Source organism: Capricornis sumatraensis, chromosome 1 (genome assembly GCF_032405125.1).
Source record: "Capricornis sumatraensis isolate serow.1 chromosome 1, serow.2, whole genome shotgun sequence".
NCBI classification, from domain to species: Eukaryota; Metazoa; Chordata; class Mammalia; order Artiodactyla; family Bovidae; genus Capricornis; species Capricornis sumatraensis.
In genome coordinates this window covers 152,655,224-152,673,106 of record NC_091069.1, presented here as the reverse complement: position 1 = coordinate 152,673,106, position 17,883 = coordinate 152,655,224, and the positions used below count along the sequence as shown (strand labels likewise).

At 39.1% G+C, this 17,883-nt stretch overlaps 1 protein-coding gene and 1 pseudogene across 2 annotated transcripts in view; one reads left to right on the top strand and one right to left on the bottom strand.

Annotated features, from left to right (window-relative positions):
* NXPE3 (neurexophilin and PC-esterase domain family member 3) overlaps window positions 1-17,883 on the bottom strand; it is a 45,813-nt gene that overhangs the window by 25,887 nt on the left and 2,043 nt on the right. The window lies entirely within an intron of this gene.
* On the top strand, window positions 1,281-1,724 carry LOC138085601 (ubiquitin-ribosomal protein eS31 fusion protein-like; annotated as a pseudogene).

Sequence of the window (17,883 nt, the reverse complement as noted above, 5' to 3'; positions counted from 1 at the left end):
GTGAATCCTAAAATAAACTATGGACCTTGGGTGATTATGATGTGTCAGTGTAGGTTCACCCTTGGTTAAAATTTAAAAAGAAGTGCCATTCCAGTGAGAGATGATAATAATAGGGGAGGCCATGCATACCCAAAGACAGGGTGTATGGCAAGTACCTGTAATCTTTCTGCAGTGTAAGCCCCAAGAGTTGTATTTTTTTTTTTTTTGTAATGGAAGTGTCTGACTTCAATTTTGATTGTCAAGACATTCACATGATGAGATATAAAGAGCCACGGTCTTCCCGTGCCCCCACAGCTTGTTTTAGGGATCCTGGTTGACTGAGACAAATGGCCCTTTGGGCCACTTGTTTTTCTCTTCCCATGCTTTAAATTCCTATTCATGAAAATAAAAAAAAATTCCTATTCATGTTTTAAGTTCACCAATAAAGAATAAACCCATGAAACTCCAGGCGCCCACCCTTGAGCCCAGTAAAAACAACCTCAGGCCCATGCTCTCTCTCTTTTTCTCTACCATGACCTAGGTGTGTGGCCCCAGGCATACCATGTATCCTCCAGGACCTAAGAGTAATACACCTTCCTCCTTTTTCCCCACAGTTTCCTGATGGTTAATGCTGAAGGCATCCTTTAATCATAAGAGCCACAAGGGCCAGTTCAGTCACAACACTGGTTATTGATAGGCTGATCCAGATATAAAACACTCCCTCTCAACATTGTTGTAAATATAAAACTTTTCTTTGAAAAACAGAAATTAAAAGAAATTCAAGGGAATTACCTGGATGTCCAATGGTCATGACTCCACACTTTCACTGCTGAAGGCCCTGGTTCAATCCTAGTTGGGGAACTAAGATTCAAGAAGACACACAGCAAGGCCCTCCCCTCAATAAAAAAAAAAAAAAAAAAGAAAAGAAAAGAAAGAAAGAAAGAAAAGGACATACTGAAAAAAAAAGAAAAGAAATAAATCAAGATAGTAAAACCACTGTAACAGAAATGAAGGATGTCTTTGAAAGGCTCAGTAGTAGAATGGACACAGCTAAGGAGAGAATCTCTGAATCTGAGGACATGTCAATAGGAACTTCCAAAGCTAAAAAGCAAAGAGAAAAAAAAATAATTTAAAATGAAAACAGAATATTCAAAAGCTGTGGAATATACCAAATAAGAATATCAAAAGGATCAGAAAAACATAACAGAAGAAATATTTGCAATAATAATGACTGAAAATTTCCCCAAATTAAAGTCAGACACCTTTTTGGATCCACTATCTGCCTTGGAACCACCACCAAGATGCAGATTTTCATGAAGACCCTGACAGTGAAGACCATCACTCTTGAGGTCAAGCCCTCGGATACAATAGTAAATGTAAAGGCCAAGATCCAGGATAAGGAAGGAATTCTTCCTGACCATCAAAGACTGATCTTTGCTGGCAAGCAACTGGAAGATGGATGTACTTTGTCTGACTACAACATTCAAAAGGAGCCCACTCTTCCTCTTGTGTTGAGACTTTGTGGTAGCGCTAAGAAACTGAGGAAGTCTTAAACCACTCACAAGAAGAACAAGAGTAAGAGAAAGAAGGTGAAGCTGGCTGTTCTGAAATACTATAACGTGGATGAGAATGGCAAAATCAGTCACCTTCACCGGGAGTGTCCCTCAGATGAATGTGGTGCTGCAGTTCTTATGGCCGGTCATTTTGACAGACATTATTGTGGCAAATGTTGTCTGACATACTGAAGACAAGTGATGGTATACTGGTTAATAAAGACATGAGCCAACATTAAAAAAAAAAAAAGAAAAAGTGAGCTACCAAACCAATGATCCAGAAAGCTCAGAGAACATAAAGCAGGATAAATACAAAATATAACTATATCCAGGCATTCTGCATTCAAACTGTAGAAAATCAAAGATAAAATATCTTGAAAGAAACCAAAAGGGGAAAAAAAAAATCTTACTTTTAGCAAAGCAAATATAAGAGTTACATGTAACTTCTCAGAAACCATGCAAGCAAGAAGAGGGTAGAGCGAAATACTTCACACATTGAAAGAAAAAAGTCATCAACGTAGAATTTTGTACCCAGAAAAATTATCCTCCAAAAGTGAAAGAGAAAGTCTTTCTCAGACAAACAAAAATTAAGAGAATCTGTTGCCAGTAGACTTGTCTAGCAAGAAATGTTAAAAGAAGGGCTTCAGAGATAAGGAAATTATATAGGTCAGAAACTCAGATCTACACAAAGAGGGGAAGAGCATCAGAGAAGGAATAACTGAAGGTAAAATAAACAACTTCTATTTTCTTATTTTTAACTCTAACAGATAACAATTTTGTTCAAAATAATAACAGCAACAGTGTATTTGACCATGTACACTTATATGTGTGTGTGTCTGTGTGTGCTTATTTACAAGTGAAATGAATGACAGCAATTATACAAGGGACAGGAGGGAGGAATTAATAATATTTTATTATTAATCCAAAATCACTGCCAATGGTGACTACAGCCATGAAATTAAAAGATGCTTACTCCTTGGAAGAAAAGTTATGACCAATCTAGATAGCATATTCAAAAGCAGAGATATTACTTTGCCAACAAAGGTCCATCTAGTCAAGGCTATGGTTTTTCCAGTGGTCATGTATGGATGTGAGAGTTGGACTGTGAAGAAGGCTGAGCACCAAAGAATTGATGCTTTTGCACTGTGGTGTTGGAGAAGACTCTTGAGAGTCCCTTGGACTGCAAGGAGATCCAACCAGTCCATTCTAAAGGAGATCAGCCCTGGGATTTCTTTGGAAGGAATGATGCTAAAGCTGAAACTCCAGTACTTTGGCCACCTCACCCGAAGAGTTGACTCATTGGAAAAGACTCTGATGCTGGGAGGGATTGGGGGCAGGAGGAAAAGGGGATGACAGAGGATGAGAAAGCTGGATGGCATCACCGACTCGATGGACGTGAGTCTGAGTGAACTCTGGGAGTTGGTGATGGACAGGGAGGCCTGGCATGCTGTGATTCATGGGGTTGCAAAGAGTCGGACATGACTGAGTGACTGAACTGAACTGAACTACCCATGAAGCAGTACAGTATTATTTGATAGTGGACTTGGACTAGTTATAAGTGCATATTGCAAACTAATGCAACCACTTAAAGTAAAATGAGAAGCGTTATTGACACACTAAGAAAGGAGACAGCATGGAATCTATACAATGCTAAATTAAAACCACAAAAGTCAGAAAAAGAGCTGAAGATAAAAATAGGAACAAATAACAAGGACAATGAAGAGAAAACAGTAATAAATATGACAGCTATTAATCCAACTATATCAATAATCACCTTAAACATCAATGATCTAAATACATCAACTAGGAGACAGAGATTGTCAGACTTAACTATATGTTGCTCTACAAGAAATCTACTTTAAATATAAAGACATATATAGATTAAAAGAAAGTTGATGGGTAAGGATATACCATGCTAGCACTAATCGAAAGAGATCAGAATAATTATATTAACCTCAGAGTAGAGTTCAGAACAAGGAAAGTCAGAGATAAACAAGGGTATTACAGAGTCTTCCTTGGTGATACAGTGGGTAAGAATCTGCCTGCTAATGCAGCGAGCGGATCAATCCCTGATCCAGGAAGATTCCACATGCCACAGAATAACTAAAGCCTGTGCACCACTACTACTTGAAAGTCATATGCCTAGAGCCTGTGCTCCACAAAAGAAGCTACCAGTGAGAAGCCTGCACACAGAAATGAAGAGTAGGTCCTGCTCACCACAACTAGAGAAAGCTCACACACAGCAACAAAGACCCAGTGCAACCAAAAAATAAATTAAAAAAAAAAAGAAGGGTATTTTACATAATAATAGAAAGGTCAATTCTCCAAGAAGACATAACAATCTTTAACATGTTGTACCTAACAAGAGAAAGTCAAAATATGTAGGGTAAACACTAATAGAACTGAAAGAAAAAATTGGTGGATTCAGAGTTGTAATTAAAGATTTCAATACCCCACTATCAGAAATGTATAGATCAGGGACTTCCCTGGTGGTTCAGTGGTTAAGACTCTGCACTTCCACTGCAGGGAACGTGGGTTCCATCCCCTGGTTGGAGAACTAAGAACCCACATGCCACAGAGCATGACCAAAAACACAAACAAAAAATAGAAATGGATAGAGACAATAAGCGGAAAGTCAGTAAAGACTTAGTTGAACTCAACAGCATCACCATCAACCAGATATGATGGACATCTATAAACTACTTATCCAACAACAGAAGACACATTCTTTTCAAGCTCACATGAAACATTCACCAAAATAGATCATATTCTGGGCCTATAAAATATACTATTAAAAAACTGAGAAGAATAGAAATCATACAATGTCTGCCTTCAGACTACAATGGGATTAAACAAGAAAGATGGAATTGATAACAGAAAGATAGCTGGAAAATTCCAAAATACCCGGAGATTAAACAACACATTTCTAAATAACACAAGGATCAAAGAAGAAATATCAATAAAAAGTTAAAACCTTTTTAACTAAAATAAAATGAAAAAACAACTTTTCAATATTTGTGGATGCAGTGAAAGAAGGCGTTAGAGGGAAGTTTACAGCACTGAATACACATTATTATAAATGAAGATCTAAAATCAAACACTTAAACATCCACCTTAGGAAGCTAGAAAAGCAAATCAACTCCAAAGTAAGCAGGAGAAAAGAAATTACGAATGAGGGTAGAAATCAATGAAACTGAAAACAGGTAATCAATAGAGAAAAGACAATGAGACCAAAAGCCAGTTTCTTGAAAAGATCAATAAAATTGATAAGCCTGAAGTGAGGCTAAGGAAAAAAGACAGGACACAAATCATTATTATCAGACATGAAAGAAGAGACATTACTAAAGATCCCATACACATTAGAAGGATAATCAAGTAATACTATAAACAACTCTATACTCACAAATTTGATAACTGAGATGAAATGGACTAGTTCCTTGAAAGACACAATCTGCTAAAATTCATGCAAGAAGAAACAGATCATAGGAACACGCTTATAATCTCTAAAAAAGAAACTGGATCAATAATTAATGACCTTTCAAAAGAGACACCGCCAGACCCAGGTGGGGTTCACTGATAAATTCCATCAAATATTTAAGAAAGAAACTGTAGCCATTCTCTACAGTCCCAGTCAGAATACAGAAGCAGAGGGAGTACTTCCTAACTCTTTTCAGCGTTACCCTAACACAAAAACTAGACAAAGACGCTATAAGAAAACTACAAACAAATTTCCTCATAAACATAGATGCAAAAGCATCAACAAAATATTAACAAGTAAAATCCAACAATATGTACAATGAATTATATACCATGACCAAGTAGGATTTATCCCAAGTATACATGAAAGTACTTTAATAGAACTCCAGTGCTTCCTAAAGACCACTCTCTTAGAAATGGTTCTTAATCTTCACTTTGGCCTTCCTGCTTAGAAGACAAGACCTTAAAAGCACTTCAGTCTTTTCTAGCTTGGACATTAATTGTTATTTATATTGTGACATTTTGCTCTACATACTGTACAATACAATGGCTTTCTAATATTTTGTATCTCAAAATTTTATACTCTGTCTCTAAACTTCAGATGTTTAAACTGTTTTCTTATTAGTGAACAGATCTGCCTATACAGTTTTATACCCAAAAAAGACCTCGTTAGAGCTTTGTAAAATTTCAGAGGTAAAGAAAAAAATTCTTGTCTTCCAGAAAGAATAACATTACCAATAAAAAATACTTTTAAATTAAAAAAAAAATTAGATTGGCATTAGCCTTGTCTTTTACCCCACAGGATACTAGAACACAGTGGAGCAAAGTTCTAAGGTTCTAAGGGAAAAGGATTTTGAATACAGCATTCTAAACCCAAATATAAATCAAAAAAGAAGGTAAAATAAAGGCCATTTCAGACATGTAAGCTTAGTTCCCATGCGCCCTTTCAGAAAAACATTATTTGAAGATTTAATCCAGTAAATTGGAAAGAAAAATCCAAGGAAGTGAAAGACATGAGCCAGGAATTTAATGGAAAGCAAACTCAGAACAACAGCTGGGCAACAGGTCAAGACAATAATCAGTGAACATTGAAACAGAAAGATAGAGGGCTCAGAGGGGGAAAAGAAAATGCCTTAAAGAAGCAAATGGATTCAACAAATTATATGAAGGAAGATCCTCATGATATGCTATAGAGGTGGTATCTTCTCTTATCAGGAAAAAAAAAAAAGGCAATTAGCACTCCAGAAAAAGCAAGAAGAGGTATAAGAAAGTCATGGTTAAAATATGAAGCAAATTAAAATGCATGATTAAGCAGTTGATGTACTGTGTAAAAAGGATCCATTTGACTTTGATGCTTGGGACATTCTCCATCAAGAGATAAAGGTTTGGTTTCAAAGGATCATGTTCTATACTGAGTAACATTTACATGATCATAATAATGCTGTATTTGTTTTAAGAATATGAATCAATCCATAAAGAGTGTATGATAGCTGCTGCTACTGCTGCTAAGTCGCTTCAGTCGTGTTCGACTCTGTGCGACCCCATAGGCGGCAGCCCACTAGGCTCCTCTGTCCTTGGGATTTTCCAGGCAAGAATACTGGAGTGGGTTGCCATTTCCTTCTCCAATGCATGAAAGTGAAAAGTGAAAGGGAAGTCGCTCAGTCGTGCCCGACTCTTAGTGACCCCATGGACTACAGCCTACCTACCAGGCTCCTCCATCCATGGGATTTTCCAGGCAAAAGTACAGGAGTGGGGTGCCATTGCCTTCTCTGAATAAGATAGCTAACAGAAGTCAAATGTAACATAATGTAGAAGTGCTCTTCTTCACTTAAAGGAGGGAATTAAGATGTACTATCTAACACTATTTGGGAAAGAAAAGGCCTAAGTACATTATATAATACACAGAAAAAATATATATTTTACAAATTTTAGAAAGAGAGTGACAGAAAGTGTGAGTCAGCAGAAGACCTCATCTTTCATTATCTTTAACAGGGACAGCAACATCAACCAACAGCTACTAAGCACCTAAGTGCCAGGTACTCTTTTCTAAAGACTTATCTTTTAATACAATGTTTAAATTATCCCATGAGGTAAGTCTTATTATTAGGCCATCTGATAGACAAGGAAACTGAAGCAAAGAATGGCTTGATAATTTGCCCAAGGTCACACAGGTTATAAACAGCAAACCTGGACTAGAACCCAAGCAATCTGACTGCAGTCTGTGTTTTTATTTAACCACCCATGCTGCACTGCCTGATGTGGAAAGGCCAGCAGGTAGTGTAAAGCTGACAAATCAAGATATAACTATGCAGTGTGTAATCAGTGCTAACCACCCACACAATTACAAGTAGTTACATCCAAGAAATTACACTGACTCTGAAGACTAGGGAGGAATTTCAATTATGTACTTAAGTACCTACGTACTCCCTATTCTTTCGAGTGTTTTATACTTTTCATTAATTATTTTCCTAATAAATAGAAGGTGGTTGAACAAATGGACAGGGAAAATAATTACGTACCTCCAATATTGTGATTTATAAGGAATATACATTTGGTCTTCATCTACAGTTCCTGGCTCACAGCCCCCAAAATCCTTAGAATTTAAATGATAAGAGAAATGGGAACATTTTTTGCTATAATATTTGGTTTTGTGTCCTGAGTTCCTAAAAACACTTTAGAGTCATAAAAAGGAAATGTGTGTCCTGTTACTCCTAACGAGTTCCTTTCCATCACAACTGGGCTCATGTTACTGAGGTGGCTTTTGGAAAATACCTCAGAATGGGAACTGGTTGTCAGAACTGACCGTGATAAGAGGGTTGGAACTTTCAGTTCCACCCTGGACCTCCAGTAGAGGGAGTGTGGCTGGAGGATGAATCAGTCACAAATGAATCAAACATGCCTATGGAAGGAAGCTTCACAAAAACCCAAAAGGATGGGGTCTGGACAGCTTCCAGGTTAGTGAACACTTGGAGATTCAAGGAGAATGGCACATTCAGACCAAGATGGCACCTTTATGCCCTTCCCATACACCTTGCCCTGTATATCTCTTCCTCTGGCTGTTTCTGAATTACAGTTTTTTTATAACAGACCAGAAATCTTTTTCTGTTCTATTTTTAAGTTTAATTGAGGTATAATTCACATACCATACAATTCACCTATTTAAGTGAACAATTCATGAAATTTTGTATATTCATAACTTGGACAGTCATCACCACAGTTATAGTATTTTCATACCCCCAAAAGAAACTCTGTTCACATTAGTGGTCAATCCACATTTTCACAAACCTATTCTCCCAACCTAGTCCTAGGTAACTACTCATCTACTTTAGTAGACCAGTAATCCTGTAAGTAAAATGAGTAAAATGTTTCTCAGAAACTAGTCAACCACATGTAAAAGAATGAAACTAGAACACTTTCTAGCACCATACACAAAAATAAACTCAAAATGGATTAAAGACCTAAATGTAAGACCAGAAACAATAAACTCTTAGAGGAAAATATAGGCAGAACACTCTCTGACATAAATCACAGCAAGATCCTCTATGAGCCACCTCCCAGAGTAATGGAAATAAAAACAAAAATAAATGGGACCTTATTAAACTTAAAAGTTTTTGCACAATGAAGGAAACTATAAGCAAGGTGAAAACGCAGCCTTCAGAATAGGAAAAAATAACAGGAAACAAAACAACTAGCAAAGAATTAATTTTCAAAATATACAAGCAGCTCATGCAGCTCAGTACTAGAAAAACGAACAACCCAATCAAAAAGTGGGCCAAAGAACTAAACAGACATTTCTCCAAAGAAGATATACAGATGGCTAATAAACACATGAAAAGATGCTCAACATCACTGATTATTAGAGAAATGCAAATCAAAACCACAAAGTATCATCTCACGCCAGTCAGAATGGCTACCATCAAAAAGTCTACAAACAATAAATGCTGAAGGGGATGTGGAGAAAAGGGAACCCTCTTACACTTCTGGTGGAAATGCAAACTGGTACAGACATTATAGACAACAGTGTGGAGATTCCTTAAAAAACTGGAAACAGAACTGCCATTTGACCCAGCAATCCCACTGCTGGGCATACACACTGAGGAAATCAAAATTGAAAGAGATGCATGCATCCCAATGTTCAGTGCAGCACAGTTTACAATAGCCAGGACATGGAAGCAACCTAAATGTTCATTGGCAAATGAATGGATAAGCATGTTTTGGTACATATACCCAATGGAATATTACTCAGCTATTAAAAAAAGAATGGATTTGAGTCAGTTCTAATGAGGTGGATGAAACTGGAGCCTATTATACAGAGTGAAGTAAGTCAGAAAGAGAAACACCAATACAGTATATTAATGCATATATAAGGAATGTAAAAAGATGGTAACAATGATTCTATATGCGAGACAACAAAAGAGACACAGATGTAAAGAACAGACTTTTGGACTATGTGGGAGAAGGGGATGGTGGGATGATTTGAGAGAATAGCATTGAAACATGTATATTACCATATGTAAAATAGATGACCAGTGTAATGAAGCGATGCATGAAGCAGGGCACTCAAAGCTGGTGCTCTAGGACAACCCAGAGGGGTGAGGTGGGGAGGAAGGTGGGAGGGGGGTTCAGGATGGGGAAACATGTGTGCACCTGTGGGTGATTCATGTCGATGTGTGGCAAAACCACCACAATACTGTAATGAAATTATCCTCCAATTAAAATAAATTAATTAATTTAAAAAAATGTTTCTCAGATTTCTGTGACCTGCTCTAGCAAAATTAACTGAAGCCAAGGCAGGAGTCATTGGAATTTCTAATCTACAGCTAGTCATTTAGAAGCACAGGCGACCACCTAGACTGGTGACTGGCATCTTGAGTAAGGGGTGGAGGGGGAGTCTTGTAGGACTAAGACCTTAACATGTGGGATTTGATGCTATCTTCAGATAGTGCTGATACCAAACCAAACGCGGGCCCGCTCGCCTGCTCACAGTAAAGCCAATCTACTGCCATGAGATTGTGGAGAAGGAAAATGCAGTGTTTATTGTAAGGCGCCAGACTAGGAGTCCAGGGAAGCTAATACTCAAAGACACCCCAACTCCCAGATGGATTTCAGGGAAGAATTTTTAAAGGCAAAGTGGGGGAAGGGAGTCACAGGGTATGTTATCATACAAAATTCTCTGCTTGGTTGATGGTGTGATAGCAGGGTGGTGTCACAGAGGCTAACATTATCAATCTTCAGGCTCCAGTAAGTCATCAAATAGTTAACTTCTTCCATTTGGTGGGGGTTTTAAGCAGTCTGTAAAACAACTCAGGAATGCCTATCAGATTGTTATACATGTTATCCATGTATTTCAGGGAGGAACTAAAAATTCTTTGACTGCCATGTGGCTGATTTACTGTTTAAACCATTATCAGTTCTCCTGGCCCAACAGTTACTTCTATCACCATGTGTTCACATCCTTTCAATCATTAATTCTTAGGTCAGACTTTTGCGACTCATGGAAGGCCTGGAAGACTACAACTTTTCTGCAAACACGAAGTAGGCAGAGGACATGAGGTGGAGGGGTCTGTCCAGGAAGGGCCCACGGGGTCCTGCTAAGTTATAGTGTCAGAACTGATTAGAACTATAGGTCATGCTGCTGGTGTCCAAGAGTTGCCTCGTGTACCCTACACACATTGGAAACTGGGTGCAGAACCTTTTTAGTCCCTAATCCAGGAAACTGCTTCTTACGTTCTGCAATAAGTTAAATTGCAAGAGAAAACAGGAAAACAAAATCAAAAATTACTCTCAACCTATTACCCATTACAAAGCACTCAAGCCCTCAGGCTCCCCATTTGTGCCAAACCACTTCAAAATGCTATGCAAGGTCAACATAATCTCAAACAAGGTAAAAATAATCCCAAAATATAGAAGGGTTTTTCAGATGTTCTTGGATTCTGTACTTTTTCTCTTTCATTCTACATGTACATGCAGACACTCAATTGGAAGAATTTCATTAGGCTTCTTCATTTTAAAAGAATACACAGTATAATTTGTTTATTAAAAAGGATAATAATGACTTTGAAAATGTTTCCCCCCCAAAAAAACAAGAAAATGTTTCCCTCGCAGAGTTGATATCAGCATCATGACATGGCATAAGACATTCCTCCATTTTTGTCCCCCTTTTTAACAACAAATGTGGCACCCACCCAAAAACAAAATTGCCTCTGTGGGAATTGTGGGATCCAGCACCACATGTGCAGGGCCCTAGGTGCAGTCTCGCCCATGTGCATATCTAGTAACAGGCAGATAAACCTCGGTGCTGTCAGCACAGCCAGTGAACTTGTCCCAGTCCCTCTTGGCCACAGTCAGGGAGAACCTGGAGAGTGGTGACCCAGGAAAATACCAATGGATGAGAAAGAATCTGTAGAAACTCAGCCTTCCCAAGGAGAAATTCCAGAAAGAAAGAAAAAATACAAGTTTGGATGAAACTGAGAGGGTAAGAGGAACTTTGCCAGCACTGCCCCTCCCCCAACATAACAAGCCCAAGGCTATAGCACCCAGTAGCATCCTCATTCAAGAGGGATGAGGAGAGTGACCAGTTAGTGCCCACTGACCCCCGCTGTGAGAGAAACCCATTTAATTCAGCAGCTCCCCGAGTACTAAAGGGGGACATCCATGACCCCAGGGAGGGAGGGGTTTAGGAAAGAGGCAGGTAAGAACATTAAAGGTCACTGAAGGGACACAGTTCCTGCTAAGTGTGCTCAGGACTTTGGCAGGAAGTCCGCCCACAAGCCTAATACCTCACCCAACAATCTTGCAACAGAGCCCACAGGCACCCCCAATGCCCTGTGTGCTAAACCCACACCTCCGCACACTTTGGAGCCAGCAGCTCCTTGTGTATGCTGCCAAATGAGGCAGCAAGTGAGACTCTGCTAAACAGAACACTATCAGAAAAACAGACCAGTTTCTCTGAGCAAGAGAGAAATACAAATTTAAGCTATCCTGCATCTTTCTGGAAAACAAAAGGTTAACAGTGGCTAGCCTGGTGGGTCTTAAGAAAAGCTTAAGAATTGTGTCACAAGAAGCAAGATGTGGAAAGCAAGTGTACCCATGTAAGGGCAAGCAAAATACAGAGCTAAAACAGGACTGATGAACATTTTACCCCATCTGAAGGGAACCAGCAGCAGATGTCTGCTACTTCAAGCGTGAAAGCAGCAATGCAAATGTACAAGGAACGTAAGGAATCAAGGAAACACGTCATCACAAAAAGGTAACAATCATCCTCCAATAACCATGCTCAAAGGCACAGAATTTAGCCTTTGATAAAGAATTCAAAATAGCTGGGCTTCCCTGGTGGCTCAGTGGAGTCTGCCTGCCAATGCAGGAGATGCAGGTTTGATCCCTGATCCGGAAGATCCCACATGCCGCAGGGCAACTAAGCCCGTGCACTACAACTTCTGAGCCTGCGCTCTATAGAGCCCAGGAGCTTCAACTACTGAAATCTGCATGCCAAGAGCAGGTGCTCCGCAACAAGGGAAGTCCCTGCAATGAGAAGCTCATGCACAACTAAAGAGTGGCCCTACTCTCCCCAACTAGAGAAAAGCTCTCACAGCAACAAAGACCAGCACAGCCAAGAATAAATAAATAAAATAAAATAAAATAAAGAATTCAAAATGGCTGTTCAGGGAAACTCAATGGGCTATATTACAACAAAGACAAAAAAATACATGAATAAAGTCAGAAATTTACAGAGAAAGAAATCATAAAGAAGCAGCAAATGGAAATTCTGGAGCTGAAAAATTCAATGAATAAAATGAAAAATGCAATAAAGAGCATCTATAACAGAAGAGATCAAATGGAAGACTGAATAAGGGAACAGGAACTCTGAAATAGCCCAATCAGAAGAGAACACAAGAGAAAAAAGAATGAAAAAGAGCATAGAAAGCCTACATGTTCTATGGGATGCCACCATGTGTACAAATATTAGAATAATCATGGTTTGAGAGAGGGAAAAGGGGGTCAGAGATTATTTAAAGAAACAATAGTTGAGAACTTCCCAAACCTAGGGATATACTTGGACAACCAAACTCAAAAATCTAATAGATCACCCTATTATCTCTATGCAAAAATATCTTCTCCAAGACACATTATAGTGAAACTGTCAAAAAACAAGTATAAAAAGAAAATCCTAAAAAAGCAGCCAAAGGAAAAAATATTGTAATCTATAAAAGAATGCCTATTTGGCTCTCAGTGAATTTCTAAACAGAAACCTGGGTTTGATTCCTGCTTGGGGAACTAAGATCCCGTAAGGCAGTGTGGCGGGGGTGGGGGCTGTGAATGGAATCAAGGGTTTTCAATAAAAACTGAACTCATAACAACATAGAATAGAATGGTGACTACCAGAAGCTAGGGAATGGGGAAATTGGGTAGATATTGTTTAAGGGCACAAACTTGCAACAGGTATATAAATAAATCGTGGACATGGAAGGCACAGCATAGCGACTATAGTCAACAAAACTGTATTACTGTATCACTATAATTAAGTTTATGTAATAAACTTCAAAGCTGCTAAGAGACAAGATCTTAACTATCCTCAACCTAAAAGAAATGGTAATTAAGTGACATGAAAGAAGTGCTAGCTAACACTGTAGTGATAATCATATTGCGATATACAAATGTATCAAATCAACACATTGCACACCTTAAACTTATACATTATATGTAAATTATATTTCAATTTTTAAAATTGCAGGTCTTTTATTCTTTTTTAATTTATTATTTATTTTAATTGGAGGCTAATTACTTTACAATATTGTAGTGGTTTTTGCCATACATTGACATGGATCAGCTACAGGTGTGGCTGTCCCAACTCTCCCCTCCACCTTCTACTTCCCTCCCCATCCCATCCCTCTGGGTTGTCCCAGTGCACCAGTTTTGAGTGCCCTGTTTCATGCATTGAACCTGGATGCAATCTATTTCACATATGATAATAAACATGTTTCAGTGCTATTCTCTCAAACCATCCCACCCTTGCCTTCTTCCACAGAGTCCAAAAGTCTGTTCTTTATATCTGTGTCTCTTTTGCTGTCTCTCATATAGGGTCATCATTACCATCTTTCTAAATTACAGATATATGCTTTAATATACTGTATTGGGGTTTTTCCTTCTGACTTACTTCACTCTGTATAACAGGCTCCAGTTTCATCCATCGCATTAGAATGGATTCAAATGCATTCTTTTTAATAGTTGAGTAATATTCCATTGAGTATATGTACCACAGCTTTCTTATCCATTCGTCTGCCAATTATATCTCAACTTTTTAAAAACAGGGAAAGTTCCCTTACCTTTTGACTATCTTTTAGGAAATACTCCAGCCTCCCTCTCCTTCTTAGTCCTTGGGAGGCTATGACAAAACACTAAGGACCAAACCAAGTGCTGTGTGCTCACAACACACCCCCTTCTCCTCCGTTCTTCCTCTTTCCCTCTCCCGCAGTCACTCTTGTTGCCTGGGTAGCCACAGGCTACCAATTCAAGACCAGAAAAATGACCCATGCAGCCCAATCCAAGAATCAGCATACACTTGGTGTTACTCACCTGAAATGTGAGTCTTAGTCACTCAGTCATGCACAACTCTTGTGACCTCATGGACTGTAGCCTGCCAGGTTCCTCTGTCCATAGGATTCTCGAGGCAAGAATACTGGAGTGGGTTGCCATTTCCTTCTCCCTTGACCCAGGGATCACTCCTGGGTCTCCTGCACTGCAGGCAGACTCCTTACTGTCTGAGCCACCAAGGAAGCCCAAGTCACCTGGATTTTACTTACAAACCACTAGGGACTTCTCTAGTGGTCCAGGGGCTAAGACTCCAAGCTCCCAATGCAGGGGCGGGCAGATTCAATCCCTCGTTGGGGAACTAGATCCCACAGACTACAACTAAAGATACCACATGCCACAGTGAAGACTGAAGATCCCTCAAGCCTCAACTACGACCCAGTGCAGCCAAAACGGATGAATACAAAAGAATGCAAAAAGGTCAATTTGCTTAACCTTCCAGTGATAACTCTATTTTAGGTCAGTGACAAGGACAACTTCAAGGTCTACCATATTTTAAAATTCACAGCCCAGAGGAAACACCAGCAGTCATTCCTGGAGCCACTGTAAGGTGTGGACTGGAGTGAACCCTATGCTTGCCCATCCCACATTCGTTTCACTACTATTTACTGACTTGTCAGTTCAGGGCCTGACTGTTCAAAGGATAATCCCAAGTGACTGATTCAGGAATGGGCCTGTGACCCAGTTGTATTCTATGAAAAGCTGCTGGAGGATTCTGAGGGATGCATGCACCCAAATCACCAGTACTCTGGGAACAGCTCTCTGATTTTACTTGCCAATGAAAAAAATTGTATCTCAAGCTGGACATGTGTAAGAAAGCAACTACCTGCTGCTGTGTAGCAACGTAAAATCCAACCATGAAAGTGGATGCCAAAGATAATGCATGAAGGAGGGCATAGCTGAGAGACCTACAGAGAAATGGAGCCTAAACTATGCCCAACCTACCTCCTGACTTCTATAATATTATTCCTTAATATCAAAACCAGATTGAATCAGCTTTCTTTACTTGCAGCCAAAAGCCCTAAAACACTGGCATTGTTTTCATAATCAGAAAACATATATATTTAAAATATCAATAAATAAGGAAAAAACAAATAAATATAGGCAATGCTCAATATGAGTTTATCAGAAAAATAACAAGGAATTCTCCCTACAACCGTCTACTAGATATCAAAACATACACTTCTTTCTCATATATGATATGAGAGGATGGTTTCTACCTACATCACTCTAATATCCACTCTGCTGCTGCTGCTGCTAAGTCACTTCAGTCATGTCCGACCCTGTGTGACCCCACAGACAGCAGCCCACCAGGCTCCCCCATCCCTGGGATTCTCCAGGCAAGCACACTGGAGTGGGTTGCCATTTCCTTCTCCAATGCATGAAAGTGAAGTCGCTCAGTTGTATCCGACCCTCAGCGACCCCAGGGCCTGCAGCCTTCCAGGCTCCTCTGTCCATGGGATTTTCCAGGCAAGAATACTGGGGTGGGGTGCCATTGCCTTCTCCAAATATCCACTCTAATATCTAATATTCAGGTAGATTATTATATCTACCTATCATATCATATCTACCTTTCTGCCAGGAGAGCATGGTTTCTACCTACATCACTCTAATATCTAATATCCAGGTAGATTATCATATCTACCTATCATACCATATCTACCTTTCTGCCACTCTCTTATAAAGATCCACATGATTATATCGGGCCCACCCAAATAATCCTGAATAATATCCCTACCTCAAGATCCTTAACTTCAACTTGTCTGAAAAGTTCCTTTTATTAGACAACATATTCATAGGTTCTGGAAATTCAAACACTGACATCTTTGGGGGCCTTATTCAGCCTACCATTTATACCAATGTGACATTCAGAGACTTTCAGAAATTCAGAAATCCGTGAATTTACTATAGTAGTTGTTCTATTCAAAATCATCTAACTAGAGGGGTTTTTCTTGTTTGTGGATTTCATTTGTTCCTTTACTTATATAACTGAATTTGACAATATCTTAGGAAATGTGGGGATTGTGTTGTGATACGCCTGAGATGGAGCAGACAAGAAGTCTTAGGATTTGCATTTTTCAAAAGCCCCATGAATTATTTTTAATATATTTAACTTTCATTCAATAAATATTTATCAATGTTTCAGAAGTTAAGAGTTTAAAGTATCTAATCACATTCTATGTTGGAAAAATAAGTAAAAGTGTAATAGTTGTGACAAAGGAAATACTTCTTTCTTAAATTGCAAAACACTCCACATATACAATATAAAGGAGACTAACTTGAGAGTGAGATGCAAAAACAAAAACATGAAGGAGACCTGTTACCAATGGAAAGATTATTTGCTGCAGTCAGTGTTTCATTTATCTTAACCAGCTCTGAATGTGGCACATGTGAAAATGCTTTTTCTCCCTTCATCACTGTAATGGCTAATTTTCTTACGTGATATTTCTGATTAAAACTGAGTCTGTACTTTTTAGAAAATGGTCAGATACTCTAATTGCAAGCAAAATACAGTCACAATCGGAAGCCTAGGATGGACCAGGGATTAAGGGATGGCAGACAGCCAAGGTCCAAGCCTTTCCCACTCCCCACCCCGCACCCCAGGCTTCTTTAACTATTAATGTCACAGTAATAAACTGAATGGTTTAAAAGTCATGACAATATTCTCAGCCTGGACTAGATGACATCTTTAGACAAGGCAAAGTGTTTCACCACACTCCACAAAAAGATCTGTTTATATAATTTTTAATATCAAAACTGTCCTGCATCATTTCTTACTTGCCACCTCCCTTCATTATTGTTTGGTTTGTGTTTATGCAGACAGTTGGAGCTGTTAGTGGACATTCTCCAAAAGTTTCTAAGAAACACAGCAGGACTATTAAGAGGGTTTCTAACGATAATTCCTAATATTCCTTCCTGACTGCAGTAACATTAATGATGTGGACTATGGCTTACCCATGGAGTAGGAAATAGCAACCCATTCCAGTATTCTTGCCTGGAAAATTCCATGGACAGAGAAGCCTGGCGGGTTGCAGCTCATGGGGTCGCAGAGAGTCGGACAGGCCTGAGCACCCACGAATGAATGGCTTACCCTCTCAAGTCTCTCCTTCTCCCTTTTCCTACCTCCCAGCCATCCTAGACCTCCTAGACATACACAACCATCTTCTCTATTCTTACACCCAGACTGTTGAATGTAGTAAAATACATACCCTCACAAACCAATGCAGATAAGCACCACACACACGTGATCTGGAAAGTCACTGTCCCTCTATCATCCTGCAGGATA